At 44.4% G+C, this 27,001-nt stretch overlaps 1 long non-coding RNA gene across 1 annotated transcript; it reads left to right on the plus strand.

Moving 5' to 3' along the window:
* The first annotated feature begins 702 nt into the window (after positions 1-702).
* Positions 703-26,325, plus strand: LOC142592669 (uncharacterized). Its single transcript, XR_012830771.1, has 3 exons — positions 703-1,014; positions 23,838-25,319; positions 25,378-26,325. It is a non-coding gene; the product is annotated as an uncharacterized LOC142592669 (long non-coding RNA).
* Positions 26,326-27,001: the final 676 nt, after the last annotated feature.

Consider the following 27,001-nt stretch of genomic DNA (forward strand, 5'->3'; position numbering starts at 1 on the left):
CTTTCTGTAAGCTTCTCTGGCGCCAGGTGAACGCTGTGTAAGAGTGTGAAATTCGGTACTGCTGTGCAGAAGGCGTTACCTTGCGCCTACTGCATAGCCCACTGCACACGACAACGCTCGCCAAGTTCGTGCTTGAGGCCTTGGTAAGTTGGGTTTCGACTGCAGCGCACGGCCTGCCAACACCACCCGGGAGTGTTGTCCCCATGTCATCGCCCTGTAGTAACGCACGACACGCCCTTTAGCAGCCTACAGTATCGCCATAGAATAAAGAACCGTATTGCCATAGAATAACGAACCAATGGTATCGCTAGTAGCTAAGTTCCAAGAAGCGCCAGGCAATGCACGCAACTAAGCTAAGCAAAGTGTGAGGTATGCAGAAACCATCAATAGTTTTGTTTCTTAATCCTTCATGACTATCAGTATAGAAAAATTAAAAGCAAAAAATATAAACAATAACGAAAGCAACTGTATAGATCCTAATGATTAATGTCTTCGTTTCGTTCATTTCTTTGGCTCTCATGCAAAAAACTTCGCCTAACAATGCTAACTTAGAAATTAATTTATAATCCATATCAATTTTTATTTTTACATTGTGTTCCTTACTGATGAGAAAACATGACACAAAAGATTGTTTTTATTAGGTCGTTAGCGCTATTACAAAAAGTCGCGGTTGTGTCTGTGCCTAAGTGACATAGGCGGGTGGCTTGCTCGATGGCGGCACATATCTGGTTGTGTTTGCGTGTGTTTAGTATGTGCTTGGTTCGTTGGTGGAGTAACGCGGTCATGCGGTGTTTGCTGGCCGTCACACTCGTGTTTGCGTTGTGCACCCAGCATGGCGTACACCCTGGTCGGAGTGCACGTATTCGAGGATAATGTCCGCTTCTTCCTACGACGTGGAGGTTTGTAATTTCATCAACTCCGCAGGCGTCTCCAGCGCCTACACGAAGTGCACCTGAACGACCCTTCTAGGACCAAGACGCAGTTCCTGCGATGTGGATATTCTGCATGTGTCAGGTAAACTATCATTAAAACACAGCTCAGCACGTTTAAAAAAAAAATTTACTCTTCGAGCGCGCCACCAAACGCGAGCAGTCTACCTCGACTGAGTTCCCTGAAGGCTGCTGTGCGTAGTTTGTGCCCAGTCTCCATCACCGGCCAGCTCCCTGCGTGCTTGTGTTTTTGTCGTGACAGAAGTGAGGCAAGATTCAATTTCTTTAATTTGCAGCGTTGCCACAGCTACTGATATGACAAGTGATCAGCAGATTTTTCAACAATTTACTGGTTAAGTACTCGCGCTTCAGTGTAGCGGTTTGATATTGGTTTGCAGAACAAGAGTCAACACGTACTGCTTTTCAAAATGTGTTTTATCACGCGCAAAAGTATATACCGCGTCTGTGAAGTCGGCGACAGTTGTGAGGGAAGCGAGCGCCGCAGGTTAGGAAGAGAATGGCCGAGTTCGCGTCCTTTCCGTTTGTGTTTTGACGCCGCGGTGTTCGCTGTGCATGTGTAAGCAACATGCGCTTTCCCTGTGGCACATCAGGCCTTGCACCGTCTAGATCCATGTAGCGACCGCATTCGCGCCCTTTCCCTTTGTGCTTCGACGCCGCGGTACTAGCTGCGCACGTTCGCGGCGTTTCATCTTTGACGGCTGAACACCTGATGCTTGCTTGGAAACAACTTCACCGTGCAGTTGAATGTAACGGGGAACTATTCAAAGCTTTGGGTTTTAAAGACAGTAAAATAGACTTTGAACAGGTAGAAATAACTAAACGGAGGCTATCTGATTGGTGGATAATATCAACTCAAAAGTAAAGGAGTAAATACATAGGTATGCATGCATATAGTACCATTCAAGGCTAGGTGGCGCGCGCCGCCACCCGATTCAAAGGGTTGAGCCTCAATCATCCATCCATCCATGTAGAAAAAAGGAAGTCGCAGTTTCACCTAAAAGGCGAAGCATTGGTTTCGATAGCAAAGTAATAGACCACTATACAAAGTAAGGATAGTAGTTTTATTGGCCGTATAAGCTTGCCAACATTCGCTTACTATCGAGAAGCATATTGTTATCGCACACAGGCGAACATACACACATCGCACACGATGAGCACGAACCCACTCTGTCAAAACACTGGCGTGAGGAAGCACGGCAGCAGCATCGAGCGAAGTGACTTTCGCACCTTTTATCCCTTCAGCGCAAACTGAGTGGCCAAAACGCAGCACGCACAAAGGTATGAGCCCTCTAAGCGCCTGCACTCCGCCTTCAACGCAGATCGCTTTCGAGATATGCCGTGATTGTTGGCTCCCTTTGCACGCTTTCACTCGCACGTAAAACATGCGGCGACGGTGTTATCCCCCTCGGACCTTATATGGAACATCACAGCGACGCCGGCAACAAAAGTCTGCCTGGAGTGTCCGTTGTGGGGTCTTACCTCCGTATTCAGAAATGCAACTTAAGTTGAAGCCCATGCTTGACTTGATTTAAATGATGCCTGATGTTAACGTACCCATAGACGCTCACTGCATTTCCTTCAGCGCATTCATGATAGGCGTCACTTACATCTGAACCTTTCAGGTCCTCTGGGAGAGTCAACGGGGCCAGTGATGATGGGTTGAGTTCCTCTAGATTATCACCAGGTGTGATCTTCTGCAGGCCTGTTGACGCCGAAGCAATGCTAATAAGATGCTGACGGGACGCTGGTCATGCTGGAACATGGCCATAAGGGTGCTTAAATTTAGCAGAATGGCCCAATCATGATATCCATGTAATCTTTGTCACTTTAGGGCCATCCTAACTAAGCACCAATGTGGAGCTGGTTAAATTAGGTATCGGAACAAAAAAAAAATTACTGGCTAAGATAAACACAGTGGATTTGTCTATTAGAGTGAGGTATACACTAGGTGACTTTCATTGTATAACTGATAATTACGTTACAAAAGCAAATTCGGGGCCTCTGATTCAGGCTGTGTTTGATTATCTTTTGATTGATACTAAGCATGCCATTGCACGAAAATTTTCACTTCTATATGGCATCACACAATTTTGGAAGTATATATTTTGAGGATGTGCCAGCGAAATCTGGAAATCTGTAGGTGATAAGAGGAAGCCAGAAAGTGATGCGAAAATTGAACATTTAACCATATTACAAGGCAGACAGCGGCAGGACTGCAGATGGTCTTAGTGGCTGAGGTCTGAGGCAGACAAGAACTGCCACCGGACACCTACTGGTGGGTTAATTAGATGTGTGAGCAGTGGGACAGGGAACACCAACTATGCTTTGAGCTCTTTCCATATCAGGACATGGGAAACCTATCAATTCGATCAACAGCTGTTTTCAACCACATGGTTAAACATCGCAGCCAAATTCTCTGACAGAAAGAATAGACCACAAATTTCACCATGTCACCAATAGCCTGAACTGCAGTTCATAGTGATGTTCAAGGGAAGACCAGTCTTGAGCAATGCATATGTAAACATTTGTTTGATTATATGACTGGTGTTGCTAGGTTACGTATAGGAATACATTGCAGTCGAGCTGCTTATCGCACTCATTGACTTAACTGCTGAACCTTTGTCTTTATTCTTGGTATAGTCTAACTTCTTTGAAGTCGGAAACAAAGATTTTTATGCCTAATGCTTTTAGTAAAAATTGCAAATTGTTTTATGCATTCATGCTTCCCGAGGTGCACCTATGTAATTTCTTATCAGAATTCTCAATAACTCTCTTGCCAATCACTTTTGCTGTACGTCTGTTCAGAATACACAACAATTACAGCTAAAATTTTGTGTCTCAAGGTAAATGGGAGGGACTATGTATGGATGGCCTAGTGGTGACCGTAAAAACCTGGATCGCTTATAGGAAAGCACTAGGCTTTCGAATGGTGAATGACAACTGAACATGCTGGCGGTTCAGCCCAAGACAAAGTGCTTTTTTATTGCAAAACAAACTGGCACTAGCACATCACAATATCAGCCAGCATTGCAGCAAAATGTGGCAACTACTACAACTTGAAATGTACCACTAAAATGAAAATTAAACAAATAAAAAAACTAAAATAGAAAATTAGCCCCTTTTTGTCAGTAAGAAAAAAGTAAAGCGAGTGTTACTCATGTATTGCTTTGAATCTGGCATGCCTGCGTGCAACTGGTATCCTTTCTGTCTAGTGTTTAGTCTCATTTGGTTCTTTCAAGCAGGGCTGAAGTGTTTAGCTATTAGGATGTCTTGGAAGTGATGTGGTTGTTCACTTTCAAATTGCTTGAGGGTGTACAAACAATCTGCATGCCAGGCACTCCACCATTATGGGATCTCAAAGCTAGGAAAATTATCCAGTTTGGGCGTTTATTTGGCAATAACTGTTTCTCTGGAGGCCACATGGGAAAATACTTGCTACAGACATTTTTGATAGTTGTGGCATTTGTTTGTCCTTGCAAAGCAAGCATAGCAATTTGTGTGAAATGTCTCCTGTGCAACTTACCCGGAACCCTTTCTAGTTCAGTAATATATTCAAGAATCTTAGTTTTACAAAAAATATCCGATATAGAAAAAAAAAACACCCAAACTGATCGTAGATGCCTAAGTGTCAGCAACTCCAGTGGGAATACCTGTCAATTTGGTGTCGCAGATAAACTCAAGTCTCCGCGATATTTCGGAAATGCCCATGCGTCACATACTCTGTGAGGTATCTTCGGATCACGTTGCCTAAAGCATATCGCTTGCCTTCGGTGCACAGTTGTGGTCTTGAATTCTTCTGTGTCCATAGTTAGCACAACAGCATCATGTTCTTGAAATGAGAAGTTCGAAGAATCACATGGTGCCTCCAGTGCTGTGTTAATTCAAGAAAAGCTTTTGAAATGTTGCCAATAACAGAACTGAGTGCGTGGTGCCATGATCAAGCACACACTAGGAAGGCAGGTGAGCTCGTGTATCCTCGGCTGTGGCTGCACGACTCCACATAACTGAGTGCAGATATTGCCTGTACCCTGTCTTGGAGGCAATCTCTAGCGAAGGCAAAGCTTCGTCGAGCCGAGATGGCTGGTATCTGCATGTGCCCTGTCTTTTGCGCATTTAGTGCTGGAGGTCATGTAACCTCAAGTTTCTGAGACACATTGAAGCAAGAGGCTGCAAAAGCGTTTGCTCCCCTCTGTTCGCACTCTCCATCATGCCAGCATTGCGACAGCAAATGTTTGGGGTCACGAGTGAGGTCTGTTCATGTTTGCCTGTGCATGCACGAGACCGTGCCTGTTAGTCTAATTACAATGTTTACTGCAATTTATATGGCTGATAAAACTACGACCCTTACTTCGTGTAGTTGTCTGGTACTTTGCGATCACTATGAATACTCTGTCTTTCAGGCAAAGCTGTGGCTTTTTTTAAAGGGCACCTCGCTAGGCCCCATAGCAAATTTTGGATATATGTTGGGAGTTGTTACGTGTCCTCTAGGGATTGTTCTGCTGCAAAAATTTTTCAAATAGGCTCATTAACAACCAAGATGAATATATTTCAGTGCTGCAAACCCATGATTTCAGGAGGCGAGCTCCACTACATAGCGAGACACACTCTGCTTGCCCCATCTAGCCTCCGCAAGTGAAATTCCTTCCCTGCATTCTCTTATACCGGACCTTGAGGATCACCTGGCACATACGTCACGGGCTCTGCTTTCATTTTTTTTTTCTCCTGTTTACTTTTTTTTTCGGTTGCTGCATACTCCTTTGACGACGTTGTGTGCGAGCTGTTGTGACTGCCTTGTTTTGCACAGCGCATGCTTTTGCGCGCTGTGCACAAGGACACATGACTAGCAGTATAATTCAGTGCTACACGAATACTGAGGCAGAACAAGTGAGTCACAGCATGATCACGCGCTGGAACACGGTAGAAAATGGCATAGTTTCGGTACCTTCGCACGTGAGTGCACGAGCGTGGGAACAAGCAAACGAAGCAGAAGTACATCTCTCTTGCTTCGGTGCAAAGTAAAACAAAAAATACGCTGACATTCCATTTGTGTGTTTTATTATTTCTCTAAACTTCAATTCGTCTATTCAAGCAATAGATCATACAAATAACAGATGTTGCCTTGAATAATTCTCGAAGTCACTTGTCGCTACGTGCGATGTCACACTGCGGACATGAGTACGTAGGCACAGGTACATAGGGACACGAGTACGTCACCGTCTGGGTTGGAGTGCGGTCGCCATGAGGGAAAGAGAACATGGAGTTCGGATGGAAATTCCAGACCTTTCTGCGACGTGTAGCGATGTAATTCTTTGCAAACACATTCGTAGCGTGCATTGCATGCTCTGCGCTTGTTAGCTCAAAATGGTCAGACCTGGTGAGGGGTCCTTTAAGGGAAGATTTGTTTGCCTCTTTTCTTCAATGTTGCAGGTGCTGTCTTGCAGAGTAGGCAATTTGGGCCAGCAGGTATGCACAATATGGATGTGCCTAAATAGACAAGCAGAACAAAAAGCAGGAAGTGAAGTAGGCAACAGAAAATTGGAGGAACTCAAATATATGGAAGTGAAGAAGTTCGCAGTCAAGTGGGGAGGAAGAATCAAACAAAATGCAACCAGAGTGTGCATTGAACAGGAGGTGTTAAGTTAGAGAAGGGAGGAGTTGACTATGAAAGTTTAAAAAACTGGGTATGGAGCAGAGCTTGGTACAAATATTTGTCATTATCATTATATTTGCATAAGGTTTGATAGAACATTTGTATAAACATTAAAAAACAATGTGGCTGCCCCACAGATGTGGGATCAGCCCAGTCTTTTATTTCTTCACATAACAGATAGTAAAAATTGTACCCTAAAGAGAAACACTAAATTACTTTTCATTTTATCTTAATTTGTTCTACTAGAGGAGAGAGCAAAGGTCACTTTATTTTCTTGAATTTTGCACCAAAATGTTCTAGTCTGTACATTGGTGTGGTGGCGTCTACTTCTGAGTACTTGTTCTTGTAATAGATCAGCTACATGCAAAAGGCACTTGCAAACCTTTCTAACTTGAGTTCTTGGTGCCTCCATAGAATGCAGTGTAATCATTTAGAACTTGAGAAAGCTGGGCAAGATAGTATGGATTCATGGTGTTTAAAGGCAGGAGTACAAAACTCTAAAGCAAGAAGAATGACAAGAATGGAGAATATGAACTCGAACATTACTCAGTGGTGGAAAAGAAGGAAGACAGAAAAACTATCTGCGTATTTCATTAGGAAGGCAGCACTAAAGCATGCACTCCCTTGACAGATATCGGTTCAGATATGACAATTTCTCCTTATGCGAGGTGACGGAGGGATTGACATAGACATTTGCTACTGCTATCACTAATATGCCACACCTTGACCATAAGACACTCTTCTTCATTCCTAGATTTGAATACAACTTTGCTATATGTGGGAAGTGCAATCATGAGTTCATAGAATGGTTAGAGGGTGTTCCAACCATCAGTGCTCGTTTGTGCTTCAATAATTTGTGATTGGCGCAACATGTCTTGCTGACGTTAAAGCAACCACAATGTATCCATTTCTTGCTGATAAGAAAAAAAAAAAAAACTAGATGTGCGTCGATGCTCTCAGTGTTTTCAGCATTGGGGCTAGCTGGTGCTGGAACATCCTGGTGGCATTAGTACCATTCTTTTGTTTTTGTGTCTTTGATTGGCTTATCAATTCGCACACTGGGTAAGGATAGGCCATTTTCAATGACATCGAAGTTTATTCTCATGGCAATACATGTAAAAGGACCTCATAACAAAAACCCACAAAACGTAGCTTGAAAGCTTTCGATGCCTGACAATAGGCATGGCAAATCGCAGCACAGCACAAGCCCACGAGCACTCGTAAAGAATAAACATATTCTCCTGATATTCCTTAACTTAAGGTGCCTGTTAATGTTCCTTTAATCCATAGTTCTGCTACATGATATTGTTACAGGGATGTTGGGAGTATGACTGTATTCACAGTGTATATACAAGCAGAGTCAATGGGGTTAAAATGGCTGACTAGTAACAACACGCAGCAGCCAGCGTCTTGCGATCTTCTTCCTCTCTCTCTTTCATCCTTTCGTAACAGCACCCCAGGGTGGTGAAGTGTTGTCTCGGCACATGGTAGGCGAAGAACTGCGAGCGAAGTATGGCTTCAGCTGCGAAACCTGCACGACGTCAACAGGCGGTGGACTTGAGGATGGATGGAACTGTAACGACGTGATCTCGTAATTGATGTCGTTAACTTGACGTAGGACTTCATAAGGCTGTGTGTAGTGAGAGAGAAGCTTCTGGGAGAGGCCAACCCGATGACATGGTGACCAAAGCAGCACCCAAGCACCTGGGGCAAACTGAACATCGCGATGGCACCGGTCGTAACGCTCTTTTTGCATATGCTGCGAGGCTAATGAGCAAGATCGGGCGACTTGACGCACCATGTGAGTACTATCGATGACTTCACGAGCGTACTCAGTGGCAACGCGGGGCACAGAAGGTAGGATGGTGTCAATGGGCAAAGTGGGGTCGCGACCATACAAAAGATAAAAGGGGGAATATCCTGCGGTGTCATGTTGGGACGAGCTATACGTGAATGTCACGTAGGCCAGCGTGGCGTCCCAGTCACGGTGATCATTGGAAACGTACATAGACAGCATCTCTGTGAGTGTTCGGTTGAGACGTTCCATAAGACTGTTAGTTTTTGGCTGGTAGGCAGTGGACAGCTTGTGCTCAGTGGCACAAGAGCAGAGGAGGTTGTCCACAACTCAAGACAAGAACGAGCGGCCGCGGTCTGTAAGTAACTGTTGAGGTGCACCCTGCTGGAGAATGATGTCGTGAAGGAGAAAATCGGCGATGTCTGTTGCGCAACTAGTTGCCAACGCCTTTGTTATTGCATAGCGTATTGCATAATCGGTGGCGACAGTGGTCCACTTATTCCCTATAGTCGGCCCCTCTATCCACGCGCCACCGCCGCTTCTTTAAGTAGCAACAACCTTTGTTGTGCGCCGTCTTTTCCCCTCACACCAAATCCAGTTCCAGCATTTCTGGTTTCAAAATTTCCTGTTCCGGTGTTTCCACTTCCTGGAGTTGCACTGCGGGAATTTCCACTTTGACTGCTGTTACACGATGGTGAGAAGCCTGCGTGTGCTTAGCAGAGCTGTTGCAGTCACCATAAAAAAAATGTAAAGAGCTGTTGTATTCTGCTGAAACAGTAGTTCACAGTCGCTGTTTTCCAAACGCACGAAAAACGGCAGTGTCTCCAAGCGCCCAGGCACTAGATTCCACTGTACGTTGTCTCTCGTGGCACAACCCGTCACAGGTTGACGCGAACACGACCAGGTCGCTGCTTACAATAGGCGGTGGTTCTTGGATGGAATCGCATTCACAGTTTAAACCGCACCTGGTGCAATTAAAGCCTCTCTATCGACGTGAAAGTAAACAACGCTAAAAAACATAGCGTCACTTCCACTTGGAACAGGAAGGTGCAGCTATGTAAGTTCCTCTTGAGGCCGGAAGCTAAGGGGGTGGGTGGGCGAGGAGCGTGGAGGAGGAGAGTAGGTTGACGGTACTTAACCTGGTCGGCGGAAACATGTATGGAGGGGCTTTAGTCGGCAAAGGGCCAAGCAGGTCAAGGCCTTTGCGAAAGAATAGTTCAGAGGGAACTTCAATTGGATGGAGTTGGCTGGCAGGTGGCAGGGGAGGTTTCTTCCAGTGCTGACACAATTTGCAAGTTGCGACATAACGACACACAGAGCGGCAGAGACCCGGCCACAAGAACTGGCATCGTACGTGGTCGTATGTACGCAAAACTCCGGGGTGTCCCGCCATTGGTGCATCATGAAGTTGTTTGAGAACGACGGATCGCAGATGACGAGGAAGGACAAGGAGCAACTCAGGGCTGTCAGGGTTGATATTGCGGCAGTAGCGGATGCCATCATGCAGCACAAACATGCAGCATGTGCTGTCGGTGCTGCCAGATTGCACTCCGGCGATGGACTGTAAGGATGCGTCGCATTGTTCAGCGCGTATGTCGGTCATGTGAGTCAAAGCCATCACGCAGGTCACCGGATCATGCGCTACAGGATCGGGAGGATCCATGGGTGACGCGAGAGGCAGTCAGCGTCCGAGGTGCAGACGTCCAGACTTATAGTTGACAACAAATTAAATTTTTGGAGCCGCAAAGCCCAGCGACCAAGCCGTCTTGTGGGGTCCCGGAGGGAAGACAGCCAGCAGAGGGCGTGGTGGTCTGTAACGACCGAAAATGTGCGACCGTACAAATATGGCTGGAACTTGGTGACAGCCCAAAATAAAGCCAAGCACTCCCACTCAGTGATGAAGTAATTTCTCTCAGCAGGTGAAAGGCGGCAGCTGACGTAAGCTGTCACGCACTTGGTACCATTCTGCTGTTGGGCTAGAACAGCGCTGATGCTGTGGCCGCTTGCATCAGTGTGAACTTTGGTTGGTGCAGATGGATCAAAGGGGGCAAGTATGGGAGGGGTAGTCAGAAACCCAATGAGAGCGGAAAATGCATGAGCTTGCTCAGGGCCCATGAGAACGGCGTGTTCTTCTTTAGATCTGTCAGAGGCTGAGCACCGTCGGCAAAGTTTTTGACGAAACGGCGAAAGTAAGAACACAGGCCGACGAAGCAGCGCATGTCAGAAGCAGATCGTGGCACAGGGAAACTGTGAACGGCGTGAACTTTTTCCGGATCTGGTTGTACACTGGATACGTCAACGAGGTGTCCCAACACAGTAATCTAACGGTGCCCGAATGGACATTTCGAGGAGTTCAATTGCAGCCTGGCTTTTCGGAAGACCGCAAGAATGGCAGCGAGTCGGATAAGGTGGCTGCTGAGCAAGGCAGAAAAAACAATAATGTTGTCAAGGTAACAGAGACAGGTGGTCCATTTGTAGCCTTGTGAAAGAGAGTCCATCATACGCTCAAATGTCGCAGGAATATTGCATAGGCCATGTCAGGATTGGGGGCTCAATCCCATCGCTCGTGATCCGTTGTCAAGATTGGAATCCGGCATGAATTCGAAGGTAGCTGTCCCATGCCGTCATCCAACTTATCCACGCTGAGGACGTTGATGAAGGGGAGGACTGCTTCTTATCGAGAACGAGGAATATGGGTTTATTTACAGTATTTATATCAGTCTAACATGACTGTTTGAGAAAGTACATCAGTCTAACATGACTGCTTGAGAGAGAGTCTCAGTCCAACATGACTGCTTAAGAGAAGTGTGTCGAGCATCCGCACAACAGCAGTTTTTAAACACTTGGTCCTCCCGCGATGCAAGGTCCGACCGCTGCCTTGGTCAGGTGCTCTACAGCTGCTGGGGACTGAAGGCAATTGGTCAAGAGAATGAGTCGTTTGGGAGGGCGTGGTCGAATACTGCACCGGGGAGGTCAACTCCTGTTCTGGTGAGGGAGTCTTTTGTTGATGATTAGTGGGTCTTCCTAATTTGGTTGTACCTGGATTAGTATAGCCCCACCGGCTCATGGCAACTTTTGCCAGTGTCAGGTGCCACTCCAAGCCTGGGGATGCTGTGTACTGGAGGAGGTGAATTCATGCTTACCACCTTCGGATTTATCCGAACTTCTGACTATGGCAACCGAACAACCGAGATAGCTCAGTCGGATACACCTGTAGGTGGCGAGGCCACCTTGTCACGGATAAGTCCAGCCCAGAGTACCTTACATGCCTAAAAGCTCCCTTGATTTATCCGTGATTGGTGGGTTTTGCACAATAGGTAACACAGTATAGCATAAAGCATTATTTCTCAATGGTTCTAACATCGTGGTTCCAGAATCTCGCATATGCAGACGACTGTGAAAGCGGCTAGGTATGTGAGACATATATGAATGGGCCGCCAGGACATCGTGGTTCTCAGCCGTGCATAAAATGGACGACCTTGACAGCGGCTAGCTGCCTTCGACCTTTCTACGGGTTTTGACAGCACTTATACCAGAGCTAATGAAAAAAAGATTGGCAGAACAGGCAGCCCAGTTTACTGGAAAAGCCAAGAGACGCACACTCATGGTGACTCCTTTGACTGCTTTCTTGTGTGCCTCACTGCTGCAGGCCTTGAAGAATTCTTTTCAAACTCGGACGCTAGCTAGTCAGGAATGTTGTGCCTTCTTTACGCTACAGCAAACACATCTGCCATCATTCAAACATAGTTTGTACACTTCGCGCATGGGGGAGCAATTGACGACCCTGTTATCGCCGCAATCGTCATACAAGAGTTGTGAATACATGCTCGTGGTCCATGGGAACACAAACGGAAACAAGTTAAAATGAATATAAGTGCAAATGGAAAAGAAGGGAATGGATGCAAGTACGACTGTTTTGACGTGATGAAAATCTGTATGTGAACTTAATGCTATCCTTAATACTGTCTTTTGCGGCCTTTATGTTTAGGATCAGTCACAGGAATGTTTGCTCCACAGTACACCAATGCATTTTCTTGTTAACTTGTTTCTTATTATTTAAAGTGAAGCTTTCTTTGCCTCGTCCTTCGACTGTCCTACTGCTGCTGCTGCTGTTGTCGCCATCTTGCACGCCTTGTTGGGAGGGGGTTCGGAGCATGCATATACAAAGCAGGAGCATGGCAGTGAGGAAAAGTGGTGCTTTGTACTTTTCCATCAAATCAAATCATATCGGTTTATTCATACCAATGGTAAAAAAGATGCATGTGAGTCATCTGGGCCCCTAGCCTTCTCAGCTAAATGTGTGCCCACACAGGAAGTGCTAGAAACAGTAGCGAGACAACACGACATTGTGCACCAATTTCGTTAAATAGTTATACAATAGTTGCATGCAAAAGTGAACATTAAGATACAGAAGAACTTATACAACAATAATGCAGAGTGAAAAAAACAGTTTACAATAGGCTTGTGTATTGATCACGTCTGAACTTTTTGATATCGGCAAATAAAACATGACCTATCTAAGTTTGTAGGTACTTTGTTCCATATTATGGCAGCAGCATAGACAATAGTTCTTTTGCAGTAAACATTGTTAACAATTGGAAGGCTAAATTGACAGTTGAAAAAATTCTTGGACGAGGTGGATAGACAAAAGCAGAGGATGGTGGTGGGATGTTATAATTTGTGTGCGTCTACACAAGCCACTTTGTAATCCCTCATGCGAAAGATTGTTGTAATATTTAGACCACCAAAGAGTAGAACATATCTATCTGTGAATTGACTGTGTGTGATTATACGAAGGGCTCTTTCTTGTATTATGAATATTTGGTCTAAATATGGGTTATATATAAATCCCCAAGACACTATACAGTAAATCAGGTGGCTGTGAAAAACGCAATAATATAGATTTTTTAGTGTACGAAGTGGAAAGAACTTTCAAGCTTTTATTAGGACAAAACAATCTCGTCTCTACTTACTGCTTACTTAAGTTATATAAGGATTAAAGTTAAATGTTGAATCGAGAGTTACACCTAGATATATATATCTGTTGATCGGCTCGTTTGGGCCATTTGGGCCGTTTGGGCCAAACCATTTGGGCCAAATGGTTTGGGCCATTTCGTAGGTTAGTTAAACTGTCTGAGATTTTATAATAGAGAAGACAGTGTACTTAGTTTTTGACGTACTTATTGTCAATTTATTCTGTAAAACCCATTGGTATATCTCGGAAAGATCCTTATTAGCGTGACTTTCGACCATCTAAATTTTCTAATCAGAAAACAGAAGAGCTATGTCGTCTGCTTATGTAGTAGTGTGGCTGTAATTCAGAGCATTTGGTTGATGATTTATATTTAAAGAAAAGAGTAATGGTCCCAACACTGAGCCCAAGGTATATCATGAAGGCCTTAATGAACGTTAGATACACACCTATATTTTTTAACACCCTGTTTTCAGTTGGATAGCTGATGAGAAACCGTTTAGCTGGTCCTCTAAATCCATACCTATCCAATTTTGATAACAGTATGTCAGGATTGACAGTATCAAGTGCTCTTTTTAATGTCAATAAAAATGCCTACTACATATTTTTTGTAGAATATGTAGTCACAAACATACTAGAATATGCTGTGAACGTGGGCCACAATGCCCTCTGGAGCTCACTGTGTGACGCCACAATAGCCTCTTAATGGCTGCGCTTACCTTTGTACTAATGTGCAAACAGTCCCGACCGAGGGCAAGTAGACAGAATGGTAGAGAGGAGGCCGAGAATGGGTAGAACCGACAGTCACAAAGCGAGTGAATAAGAGCCTTGCCACTCTTTGCTCGCACCTCCCATACAAGGGGGGGGGGGGGAATGTGGGAGAAGGAAAAGGTAAGAAAGCAAGGAAACGTCACTACTAGACACAGTGGTTGCAGACAAACGAGATATATTTAAGTTAAAGGTATGGTACAGTACATTTCTGATATTTCTGAAAAATAAACGTCGTTCAACTTTGTCAAGCGCACAACTTACATGGGGCATGCAAACGCAAAGCTGCATTAAAGGACCATAGTGTCGCCTAGACACTACGAACATGGCTGCACGTCAAATCAACACTTCTGTGCCTGCTGCAGCCACTTGGCGGCTATGGGGTTGCTCAAGATCGCAGGATCTGCCACTATTGCATGCTTAATAATACGACTGTGGTTTTGACCTGCTGTTGTTGCTTAGTGGCTATGGTGTTGGGCTGCTAAGCACAAGGTCACGGGATCGGATCCTGGTCACGGTGGCCGCATCTTGATGGGGGCGAAATGCAATTTTGGTGCACGGTAAAGAACCCCAGGTGGTCCAAATTTTCAGAGTCCCCCACTACGGCATGCCTGATAATCAGATCGTGGTTTTGGCACACAAAAACCCATAATTTAATTTTAACTGTGGTTTTGGCACGTACAACCGCATAATTCAATTAATGTTTGACATTTATGCTGTGATTGCGAGGTACCGTGCGAGGCAATGACACTGCTAACCTTCTAGGACGTTATGAACGATAGCGCACAATGCCTCAAGCAAACATGTCTCGCTGTGGGTTCTGTGTACTGTGCAGCCAAGCAGCAGTGGTGCACACAAACTAACACCATTGCAACTCACCACTCTTGTATTGCATTTAACGCTAAAGAAATTAAACATTTTCCATCGACATCACAGCTAATTGTCAATCAAAGCAAACAGCACAGAAAGCTGCTTCGTTTACATTTATTCCCACAGTACGAGGGATCCGCGTGATTTTCTTCTATACTAACATTTAAAACATTTGCATTTCTTGCACCATAAAATTTATTTAGGTGTACATGCCAACATCCAAACTGTTAGTTCACATGGTCTGTTCTATTATGATGTCTGCCTGATTCTTGGCCAATCCCCTCATTGGGGGTATTTTGCAAGCTGTAGACTTGCGAGTCAACAACGATTGCAACAACATGCCTAGGTGATGCCGGGTATCGTTGTTATGGTAAAATTGAAGTGCTAGAACACTATTTTCAGATTTGTTAATATACTTTCGTTTTCTCTCATTGTTGCACCTAATTTATGAATGACATGTTCATTTCGCAAGGGCCCTCTTATTTTATAATTATGCATACCATGATTTCAAAGAATTTTCACTTAAAATGCCATGCTAGCAACACAAATGTGGCTTGCACAAAGAGAGCCAACTTATCGTGCTTTGGTAAGTTGCAGGCAAGAAGTTTTAACTAAAGTGTTAAGTGAAACCTGTTTGCCCCAATGTGCTAGGAGCCAAGTGGTTTAATCACTAGGATCAGCCATTCCAGCATGCACAGCTAATACAATGAAATTGGCTGTCATGTCGGTGTCTAATGGTTGGAGGCCTGCTGTTGTATAGAGCAACAAGAACATTAGCTTAACAGATGTTAGCTTTAGGCTAATGCCGTGTGCACTGTAGTTGTTGAGTAAAACACCGCTTTCCTACCTTGGCTTTAAATGATGACATCAAACTTGACCAGCCATTCCTTGAATAGGTCATAAGTTATCCAAGCCTTCTTGGTATTGCGATAGTGAATTGAGATGTGTTTGTTCTTGAAGCATCTCGGCTCCTTTGATTGTCCAATCATGAAAGGCTTGAGGTGATAGCTCCTGTCCATGTTCGTACACAACGACATAGTCTCCCTTAAGGGACCTTAGGCACCCTGAGCTTGGAGTGCTGCCCATCGGGGCATTGGTCCTCTTTAAGTGTGTGTCTTTGATCGCAGCATTTAAATGCAAAGTGCAGTTTCAATGCCATTGTAGATGTCTTTTTCCTTGTAGTGCTCCAGCACGCTGAGCAGCTTTGTTAGCAGCCTTTGTTGCTTCACCTGTGCATCCAACAATGCCGCTTCCCCCACCACATTTTTGTAAACGATGCTGTGTCAGTCTTTGAACAGCTGGCTCAAGTTTCCTCCGGGTTCGAAATTCTGCCATCCGTTGCAGCAAGTATTGGCCCACTGATAGGCACATCCTGTGCACAGATTGTGAGAAACATCCGAGTCCCTTCGATGTCTGTATCCAAAGGTCCCCTAACTCTTTTGCAGCCTTTAATGATCGCAGTGCACCCAATTTTCAGGATCATGGATACAGTCTACTGCACATGCTCTTATTTCTTTGCGAGAGTGCTAACCTTGAGACTGCGTCGAGAGCCTTGGGAAATTTTCAGCTTCGTCTCGACCACGGAGCAAGAAACAATTAGGAGTGGAAACTCCGCTGTTTGCGGCGACCAGAAAAGGTCACAAGCCCGCGGAGCCGTTATCGTGCTGGCGGCCTGGAAAGAAATTACCGCCGTGGAGAGCGCGCCAGTGCCCGGGCACTGCATATTTTTTTGCGCCGGGGCTTCTACGACGCGCCGCATGGCGCCGCCACTGTATATGGCCCCGTCGGCGCATACAACAATTGTGACTTTATCTGGTCAGCCGCGCTTGCTCGCGCTGATGCGAGTTTCACCTCCTAAATGTCATACTCCGTGGTCTCGACCGACACAGCCTTGTGCTTTGTCGGCTGTCTGCTGCTTCTGTGCAGCTCTCAAACCGGTGCAACTGCTTTGCTTTTAGTTTTTTTTTTCTCTTTCTCTGTGATTGGGTGGGAATGCAATCGTAGGCAGCATGAGGCAAAAAGCAGCTGGTGCCACTTTGTGGTGCACTACATGAACTCGCAATGCTGTCTGGCTTTTGCAAACATTGTGCACGGGACACGTTGCGGTGTAAGCCACGAACTCGCATATGCAAAGTTTTCACCCTGTATTGCCATTATTTATTTAGTGGAAATTAATGTAAACATAATATTCAGTCTGCACGGGGAAAATGCCGTGCAGAAAGCAAAATTTTTTGTGTTGTGTAGCCAATAGCACACTATTATGTTATATGCCAATGGTGACAGGTACAAACATACCTCGCATATCCATATAATTGTTATTGCAATAAAATATTAAACATCATTGAGTGGTGGATGTGGGCACTCTCGTCGGCAGCTCATTAACAGTAGCAGGTCACAAAGAATGCATACAACACAGGTGTCGACTATCAACTGGTGGTTCCTTCATAAGACTAGTGTACTTATTAGATGGAAAAATTTTAAAGGTAACGAACATTACCTCTGCACGTAAAAAAAAGCAGCAACAACAAAAAACAAGTGCTGGCTGGCAACAGTGGTGAAGCAAAGCGAAACTTAGGCATAGAGGTGGGTACTTTTAAAAAGCACATCCAAAGAAAACTAACGAGGATTAGAGAAACCTTTTGAGAAGACAACACAAACTAAAGTGAAGGTGACAGTGGTAACAAGGAAATGGCTGGTGACAAAATGCGAGAAAACCAGAAAAAAGTTCTAGTGGCCACTAAAGAGAAAATACCCTCACCTGGATTAGTGAGTTACACTTATATGATACCACAAGCACTGCTGTCACTTCGAGAAGGCACTTGTTAAGCCAGAAAAGGCACAAGAGAAGAAGAATGTGTGGCAACGTCACCTTGAAGCTTTTGCACCAGCTCGCCATGACCTGGATTGTGACGGTGTTTACTATAGGGTCTAGTCAATTCTTTACTAATAAAAAATAGACTACATTGTGTTTTAAAGGAGCCAAGCACTGAACATGCAAGTTTTGGGTGCTTCCATTAAGCCAATGCCGTCCAACTGTGAAAAATTCCTCGGAATTTTTGGCTACACACTGATGAACCACCGCTGGGGTTTCAGTATGAAAAAAGGAAAAATGGAGCTTTAGTCTTTTTTTTTTTATATTAACCCTTTATCACGAAAATAACAACAATAGAGTTTTCAAAGAGTACTGTATCAGTCTAGATGGGCTGTGTTTCACTTTAGTGTCCCTTTAAAAAATTCCTTGTGAACATAGTGCCTGCAACAAGGTCATAGCAGTTCTGCCTGCTAGTTCTCACAACAGGGGCTGTAAAAGATATGTTCTCTGGCTAGTAGAAACTAGCTCTTCCTGCTAGGCACTGCAAATACTGTGTAAAACATCACATTCTGCTTTGCTGGGGGTAGCAGATCCCTAGACATGCTGTGAGACACTGTGAAATAGATATAATATTGCCAATATCTTTACAGCATTTCAGTCAGCTCAGGAAATTAGTGAGCTGTCAAAAACAGCAGACGAATATCCATGTTTGCATTAGACATCTCCACCATTAGAAGAAAATTCCCATGACCTGACATAACCTTCAAAGGCACTGCTACTTGTAGCATCTCATCGATCACTTGAGGGCGCAACAGAATTGCAAGTCCCACGTCAACCAGCCGAGCAGCTAACTAATGGACTGCCTGCCACATTTGCAATAACAAGGTGCGCACCTCCGCATGCTCTTGAGATGCATTGCGGAATGGCAAAGGAATAAACTGCCGTACTCAGGAAATGGAAGATTTAGTTCTTGGACTACATTCTGGATGGCACAGAATGTCTGTAAATGTGTCGGGAGCTCTGAAATTGGGCACGGTGCATGTTGGTCGCCGGTGATCTTTGTTCAATGGTTACAGTAAGGAAAGAGCTAATTTATGCATTACCTTGCATTTTGAAAGCTGCTTAATTCGAACCACATGGACATAAATACTGCGAAAAACTCCATGACACGCAGCTCTGAAAAATAATGCACTCTCCAATTTCTAGAGTTACTCTATGAATGTATGATTTCAAAAGAAAGAGCTGTACTGAGGTCTGCCATCTTGCAAGGCGCCCATGGCTGCAACGAAAAGCCAGACCCAATGGTTGTAGACGAGCAGACTGGTGCACCCATGCCGACACATTTACAAAATGCCTGTAAAGGAAACAAGAATGAGGGATTGGTTGTTAGCCATTTCAGCCTGTGAAGGAGTATGTTTATCTAGGCTAAGCAGCCACAGAGAAATCAGATCATGTTGACAAAATATTAGTGACTCTTAGGACTGTGCATGGCACAGTTGCCAACTTTTGGGAGAAATGAACAGTGTTTTTTAATTACTACCACATCTTCAAGCTTCTCGTTGAAATCATGCTCATACTTACCTGAAGGGACATTTGCTAAAGACAAATATTAAGCAGAGTTAGACTGATAGATAATTCATTTAGGAGGTTATTATCGTTTTCTGTGGCCCAGGGTATGACCTTGTTACATAGGAGACTGCCACCAAAGGGCTGCTGAAGCTCCTCAATTCGAATTCCCAAGTGACCTCCCTCTCTCTCGCTCTCTGTGAATGGGCCAGTCCCAACCTCACATGAGAGGTATGGTCCACAGGAGGTGGCACCATGGATTTGTTTCATTGTCTTCATTTTCTTGCTTCTATTCTAAAAGCCTGGTTCTCGCTACAGATGGCAAATTCATTACTACATAAACCTGACCTTTCAATGTAGCTTGACTTAACATTTATCCATAGGTGTCCCTCAAAGGTTTGACATTGTAATTCTGTTGGTTGTCTTGTATAGGTGCATAGCAGGGCCAAGCACTCATGGCAGGAGCAGCTTTCTGTTTAAACAGGGGCCAACGCGTGGATCAGGCAAACCTGATGAGCTCGATAGGCCTTGCGCAGGCACCTCGCAAATCTCCGCAGTCCTCTGCAAATTAGGAACGAAGTAAGTTCCACCTACAAACCCAAGTGTAGCAAGACAATCGTACCATTTGTGTTACCACCTGGGCCCATGCACTTTGTGCTATACAACCCACATCAAAGAACACATGCAAATGCACAGTGGACAGAAGCCCTCAAGAAGAATACACTGTTCTTGCTGACAGTGACAAAGATGTTGGCACTGACAATAAACTTGTGCATGCACTCGTCCTTTCACTGTATTATGCGATGGCAGTTCACAGTAACGATGAATAAAGTGCCCTGTGCGCATCCACTTCATGTATTATGGCAGTTCTATTTGTGGGATCACTTTGCATTAGAATTGAAATATGTATATTTTGCTTTTTCTGAGAAACTGAAAGTCCCCCTTCGCATTATATTCGACGATCAAACCTGGCCGCTTGTGCCCGCATTTCAATGGGAGCGAAACGCAAAAACAACCCCGTATACTTAGTTTTAGGTGCACGTTAAAAAACCCATGGTGGTCATGATTAATCTAGAGCCCCCCCCAATATGGTGTGCCTCATAATCAGTTCATGGTATTGGTGCGCGAAAACCCCATAATTTAATTTTTGATATTCAGGGTCGCATTATTTACGTGCAAATATGTTTTTTTGTATATTGTTTATGCACATGAGGGAACTAACCAAGAATCAGTTGTCCAGTTGTTTTGCAGGAGACAATGCTTATTGATCTGTCTTGCCAACTAGCAAACTGGAAAGTGATGCTTTTATGCCTCTTGAATCGTTCCTTTTTCATTTGTAGTGTAACTGATAGTGCCTATGCTACATTTCATACTTGGAAGGCAACACGGCAGAAGCTATGCACGTTAAGTGTGCTCATGGAAGCCTCACTAAGCATGTTTCGGGGTGCAATTCTTCCAATCTGCTATGCTTGCTACATAATAACTATTTCATATATTACAACCACAACTTGCGTACTTAAGGTTACATCATATTCCACATGATGTGTTCACTGGTTTTGCAAACTCAAGTGGTGTGCTGTTGGCACTGGTCGCAGAAATGCATTAATTTGTCTGGTGATAAATTCAAATGTGCCATAGTCACTGACAAACTAAAAGAACACAGTACACTAGGCATATATCCCTCCACAGTTTAAGAAATGTTTCCCTTACAAATGCTACAGTCTTGAACAGAAGAAGCCCTATCTGTTCAGCAAAAATGTGCATGAGGTGGTCACAAACTGCACTCATAAGCAGACAAAACCTCCAAATGTGGGGACAAAGAAGGCAACTTGTGGCATGAACTGGTTCTTCATAAGTGGAATACAAGAAAGCCTTCACTGACCTTACGAGCACTTTCCTCCCACCCTTTATATGGGGATTGGCACCACTGTTGACATATACCAGGCAAACCTGAATGGATCATTTATCTCTTGAAAAACCCATCAGTCTCACCCAATAGAGAGTTTCCCCAGCAGAGCGAGGGATTTCGTGGTGAGGAAGTGTTCGAGGAAAGGGAATGAGGGGAACATGGATACAAAGGACAAGAAAGGAGAAGGGCACTATAGACGAGCAGGTACACTGGTGCATGCATAGATGTTCTCTCTGAGGCTGACCTACTGCTGTGCTTTTGAACTGTCACTGACTATAGGGCCTTCCTTCTTGACTGTGGTGGTGGAATATGTGCATCAGTTGCTCCAAATTGTGGCGTCATTCTCTGAAACGGCATTTTAGTGAAAAATTGCACCGAGTGTGCACCAAAGAAAGTATAAGATGGAAATTCTCCCTCTATTTATGCTGCCTTGGTAGCAAAACTGCAACCAAAACTCAAAGAAGGCTGTCATTGTTGCTGTAATCATCATCACCACCATGAAATTCAGCGGAGCGTCCATAGCAATACGTACATAGCTGATGCCATCAGTTCATTTGCAGATTTGTAGCTTTTGTTGCATTTGTCTACAGCGGACGTTCTGATGCACTAAGGGACCCTAAATATAATGCCACTGCAGGCTCTTTTTCTGCGAGTGCCATTTGTACTGCTCTTTGTTATTCTTCGTGCTAGCATGGCATGGAGCTTGCATAAGGAGAATGTCGGATCAAAAAGAAGCCTTGGATAACATCCAGTTGCACATTGTTTAGCATAGTTGTTGGCAGTGCCACTTTACAAAGATCTTGTAATACGTGTGTTCTACTGGTGACATATTTGTTTGGGTGGGGACCTTCCTTGCAACCCTGCAAGATCAGAAGATAGAGTCTGTGGTGGTCATTTATTCAGCTTTCACATGTTCTACAGAAAAGTTGTGCAGGACAGATTGTGCATATTACAAGAAATCTGTAGGTATTTTCTAACTTCCATTTAGCCGTACACTTTCAGGGGTGTGGTATTATTGACGCGAACTCTTTTCCTTGCTCTCTTGAAGCGTGCTTAAATTGCAATACCTGTTGCAAGTCTAATTAGTAGAACTGGCTTGATGGCATGATGTATGCACTGGGTAAGCCATTCTATTTACAAAAACGTAAACTAGTTTGGCAATTTTGCAGTGGAACTTTTAGGCACCCATTCCTGTGTTGAGCTTTGGCGTGCCTCAGCGTCATGCCTTTTAACCGAGTGAACAAGCACAGCAAAAGATGAAACCGAACGTAGAACACTGGCGGCTATGGCATCTGCAGCTGCATGGACGATCTCGTTTGCACTTCCGAGGGGGGGGGTGGCATGAGGTGGGGAAGGTTACGCTTGTCCGTTGTATCTGCTGCTGAGGTCAGTTCATGGCACCAGCGTCTGTGATGCATATCGCTGCTGTTGTAAAAAGTGATGGCGAGCGGCTACAAGTAAGGCTCGATGTGACGCTCCCTTGGGTGTTGTCGCCACTGACACTGATGGCACGATTTTCGTGCAATGAAGGGCTGCTCTTGTCATCGGTGAAACGAAAGCGTGAGAACAAAAGTAGTGCTGCGCAAGATGGGTTGTGTGGCAATGATGGCTACGATATGGCACCAGAGTAGCACTCGTCGTCTGCATGGAAACAAAGTGCTGCATGAGCGGAGGTCTGCCTGCGGCGGCTGCTGTGAATCGCGCCTGCACATCACCCATGCACCGCCTCTCGCGATCTTCCAATTAGCAAAGCAGTCGCGCCACACTTTGCCACACGTGACAGATTGTCCATGCCAGCTACGCTACTCGCACCATTCTCTTCCTAATATAAGCCGTGTACCTGTATATTCATAACACAAAATATTGATATGGGAAATGAAAACGCATACAGAGCTGCGCTCAAATTTCGCATTAGGGAGTATTGTAATCGTTAGGAATTTTTCAGCCTCAGTTCGTCACTGATGCATATAAAACTAGCTTCACTAAATTTCTTTACTATTTCGGGTAAATTTGAGACTGTATCTGGTACATAGATGTTGGATGGGCGCTATGCCAAATCAGATTTTTTCGTGTCCCAAGACCTATAAAGGGATTAATGGTGGTTCCACTACTGCGACTCTAACACATACATTGGCTTTGTAAGCTCCACTTTTTCAGGCTGGTTGCGCAAAGTATTTTACACATGGGTGAATCTGACGAGCTTTGTGATAGTGGTGTAGCGACAGAGCTTCCAACAGTTACAGCAAAGTTGAGTGACAGAAAAAGAATGTGCACGAAGCTTTCACTTGTCAACTTGCTGTGACATATGCATAGCTTAGTTTTCTTATAATTTGATAGTTTGCTTAGAGCTTCTTAACTGTGGGTAAGTCCTACCCATCGGTGAAAACTTTTGGGCAAGGGGTCCCTAGCTGTGCAGCATCTGAATACCTGGCTTATGAATATCAATTGTGCCTAATGTGGCATTCTGTAACGATTGTGTTCATTGCCAAACTTTGGCTTTTCCATACTATAATACTGTTACCTTTTATTTTTCTTTGGCTCACAGGATAGGTAGCGGAAAGTAGACCTGGCAAAGCTTCTTCCACCAATGGTGGTCAGTGATGGGCGACACCGAGGACACATCCAAGGCATCAAAGATCCAGCACGCAAGCACCGCTTTTTCTTTTTTCAGAAGTGGAAGAGCAAGCAGCACTCACCATTGCAGAACTTGTGTGAACAAATAGCTGTACTTTGTGTGTTTTATGCCCACACGGTGCTCGTCACGTCGCACATGCAAGACCACATGCACATTCAGCGAAGAGATACCTTTAATGTGCACCAGATGCCTGGCCGCATTCAAGCAGAAGGCGTACTCTCAGTGCTACGGCTGCACCCACAAGCACTGATGTGATCCTTTCCAAAATCTTGTGCCGTGCAATGTGTTTCACTTCAATTGTTGGCACTTTTTTGGAGGGAATCGGCATGAGGGGGTGAAGTGTTGTGCGATTTGATTGCACATGCATTTTTAGGGGGAGTACCAGCTCCATTTTTCGTAAATTGATGTCAATGATGGCATTGCCCAGCAGTGTGAAGCTAGTCGTATGAATATTGCAAGCTATGTTGCAAAAGATGTGAAACCTTGCAAAGGTATTTATTTCTTTTTCTCTTTAAATCACATTGCTCAAAGGTCTCTGTGTGTATTCCTAATTCACATTGCTTTAGGATTTGAGTGTCTGTCCCACATTCAGATTGCTTAATGTCTAGTCAGCTTGTGTGAATTTCTTTCTTTTTTGTTGCAGCATAATCGTTGGTATTGTCAAATTTTTCTCTATGTGAAACATCTCAGCTTCCTAAAAACCGCTAATGGAATATTCTACGAAGAATCTTGCTGAAGAATTGATAGTACTATAAAGAAAAATTTCTATATGGCGAACAAGTGTTGGTTAATACGATCATAATGCCACTTTCATGTCTCATTTCCTGGCGCTGTTTTAAATTTTGAAATCGTGTGCCAGCTAGACCAGCAACAAAACTCTCCTAAGGTGGCTTTAGGACACACTTGTTTGAGTTCTGCATGTGGGCTTCCCCACGCATCTTGTTTGACCCAATCACGATGGCAGACGTTGACCTAGAAAGATAAATAAGGTGTGAGCATGCATTGTAATCTGGCTATGCCTGCTTTGTCCTCCTTGCACAATCCATGCCCTTGGAAATCATACCGTAATGTCAACATCGCTACTAGTTGGAGGACAGCCATGTTGTCCAGGGGAAGTGAGATGCGTAGGAAAGCCTTTATGGAATTTTGCCTATCTTACATTATAGGTTGATTAAGTTTTGGAGGATGGAGAATTTCTATTGCTCGCTCTTTATGGTGTGCAGTTTTGTTGCAAAGCCTAGTGCATAGGTCTAGCGTGAATTTCCTTTAATGTTGCGAGCATGCTGCTTTCATTTTGTGAATGCTATGCTACACTTGAACTTGCATGGCATTCCTGATGAGAAATTACTTCACACAAAGCTTTAGAGCGAGGAAATAACAAGACCGGCGAGAGTTTTTCTTCTGTGAAAAAAAACGACAAATAGCAATGACGCCCTAAAAGATCGACAAGGTTTCAAGAGAGTGAAGGGAGGGATGACAGGCACGGGTTTCATTGAGGCAAGGCATGCTCTTGTGGAAGGAATGTTGAAGACTTAATGTTTAAAAGTAATCCTCTGTAGAAACTGTTTCATGCAGGAAACTTCGTACCATTATATCAACACTGCATGAAGTGCATTGACTTTCTGAGCTCCATTTTTGGTTTGCATCGCTGCAGAATGAGTATACCTCATATGTCGATGGCTACTTATTTGCTGCTTTAACTCACATGTGGGGTCTTCAAACTTTTGCACAACTTAGCCAAAGCACCCTGTATAAAATGCAGTTGACAGAAGTGAAAAACAAACGTATATTGTAGAAATAAACAAACAGTTTGAAAGAATAAGTTGCTTGATTAATGCCTTGGTGAGCACAAGGATAATACTGTAACAGAGGCAGTGAGGATCACACTTGCAGCAAGGATCACACTTGCTGCCTTCCCTCATATGCCATTGTATTGGGCACAGGCATAAACACGATTGTGACTTCAGATAGGAAAAAAAAAGAGTTCATTCTAGGGTTGGGCACTATGGACTGTAGGCTTTGCATGGAGAAAGAGAAAGAACTAGGTTAGGACTTAGCGTTGCTTTCCAAGTATGCTTAGTTAGATTGCATACTTATATTGTGATGATTGTGACGTCTTGATAGCTGTTTGTACGTGCATCAAGGTAACCTTGCATGCTCTATTTAACAAAGGAACATTTCTGTACCTCCTATCTTTTACAAACTTGCCATTTACTGCACACTGATGCACTCACATTTGCACAACACAGTTTTTCTTTCATGCTTCTAAAGTAGATGAAGTCTGCCTGTAATGTTTTAGCATTAAAAAAAGCAAGTACCACAAGTATCAGATATCAGTCTTTTTGAATGCTTAACCAGTCGTGTAACTGCCGTGTTCATTTTGGTGCTCGACTTAACCTTGCTCCTTCATTGATGCGCCGGTGTTTGTCTTCCATAGGTGCAGCAGCATCAAGTAATGCTGGCGACGGAGCTTCATTTCTTCTGTTCGTTCCGGTGGATCCACCCAAGGAGGCAAATGGGTCCAGGCCAGACGGGCATCGTATCTTCCAAGGTGTTGGAGAAAACAGCTCTCGGGGACGCCCTGTGGGCACGCGGATAGAGCCTCTCCTTTGCCATCTCTGCCCGTACAGAACGCACTATTTAACCCACTTCAAGGACCACATGCGGACTCACAGTGGAGAGAGGCCCTTCAAGTGCACAAAGTGTTCAGCCACATTTACGAAGAGAACAAGCTGTCGGCGCCACATGCAAAATAAACATTAGTAGATCAGGGCAGCTATATGAGCTTGTTAGGTCGTCATCTAACTTGTAGTGCAGGTGGCATAGCTCTGTCATAGAAGGTGGAGAGGACCACACTGTACAGCTATTGGTTGCAGTGTTTGCTAACCGTGCAAGCGCCCCGCCATGTTCGTGCTGTTTGAATTGTGGTTGTCCTTGTTGCTGACTGAAAGTGCGACCGGGGATTTTCCAGACTAATTACTGCTAGAACCGATCTTGCAAATAATAGAGGGCTTTAGCTTGTCCATAATTTATTGCATCACATATACTGACGGAAAGGCAAGAAGTGAAGAAAT

Source organism: Dermacentor variabilis, chromosome 9 (genome assembly GCF_050947875.1).
Source record: "Dermacentor variabilis isolate Ectoservices chromosome 9, ASM5094787v1, whole genome shotgun sequence".
Lineage (NCBI taxonomy): Eukaryota > Metazoa > Arthropoda > Arachnida > Ixodida > Ixodidae > Dermacentor > Dermacentor variabilis.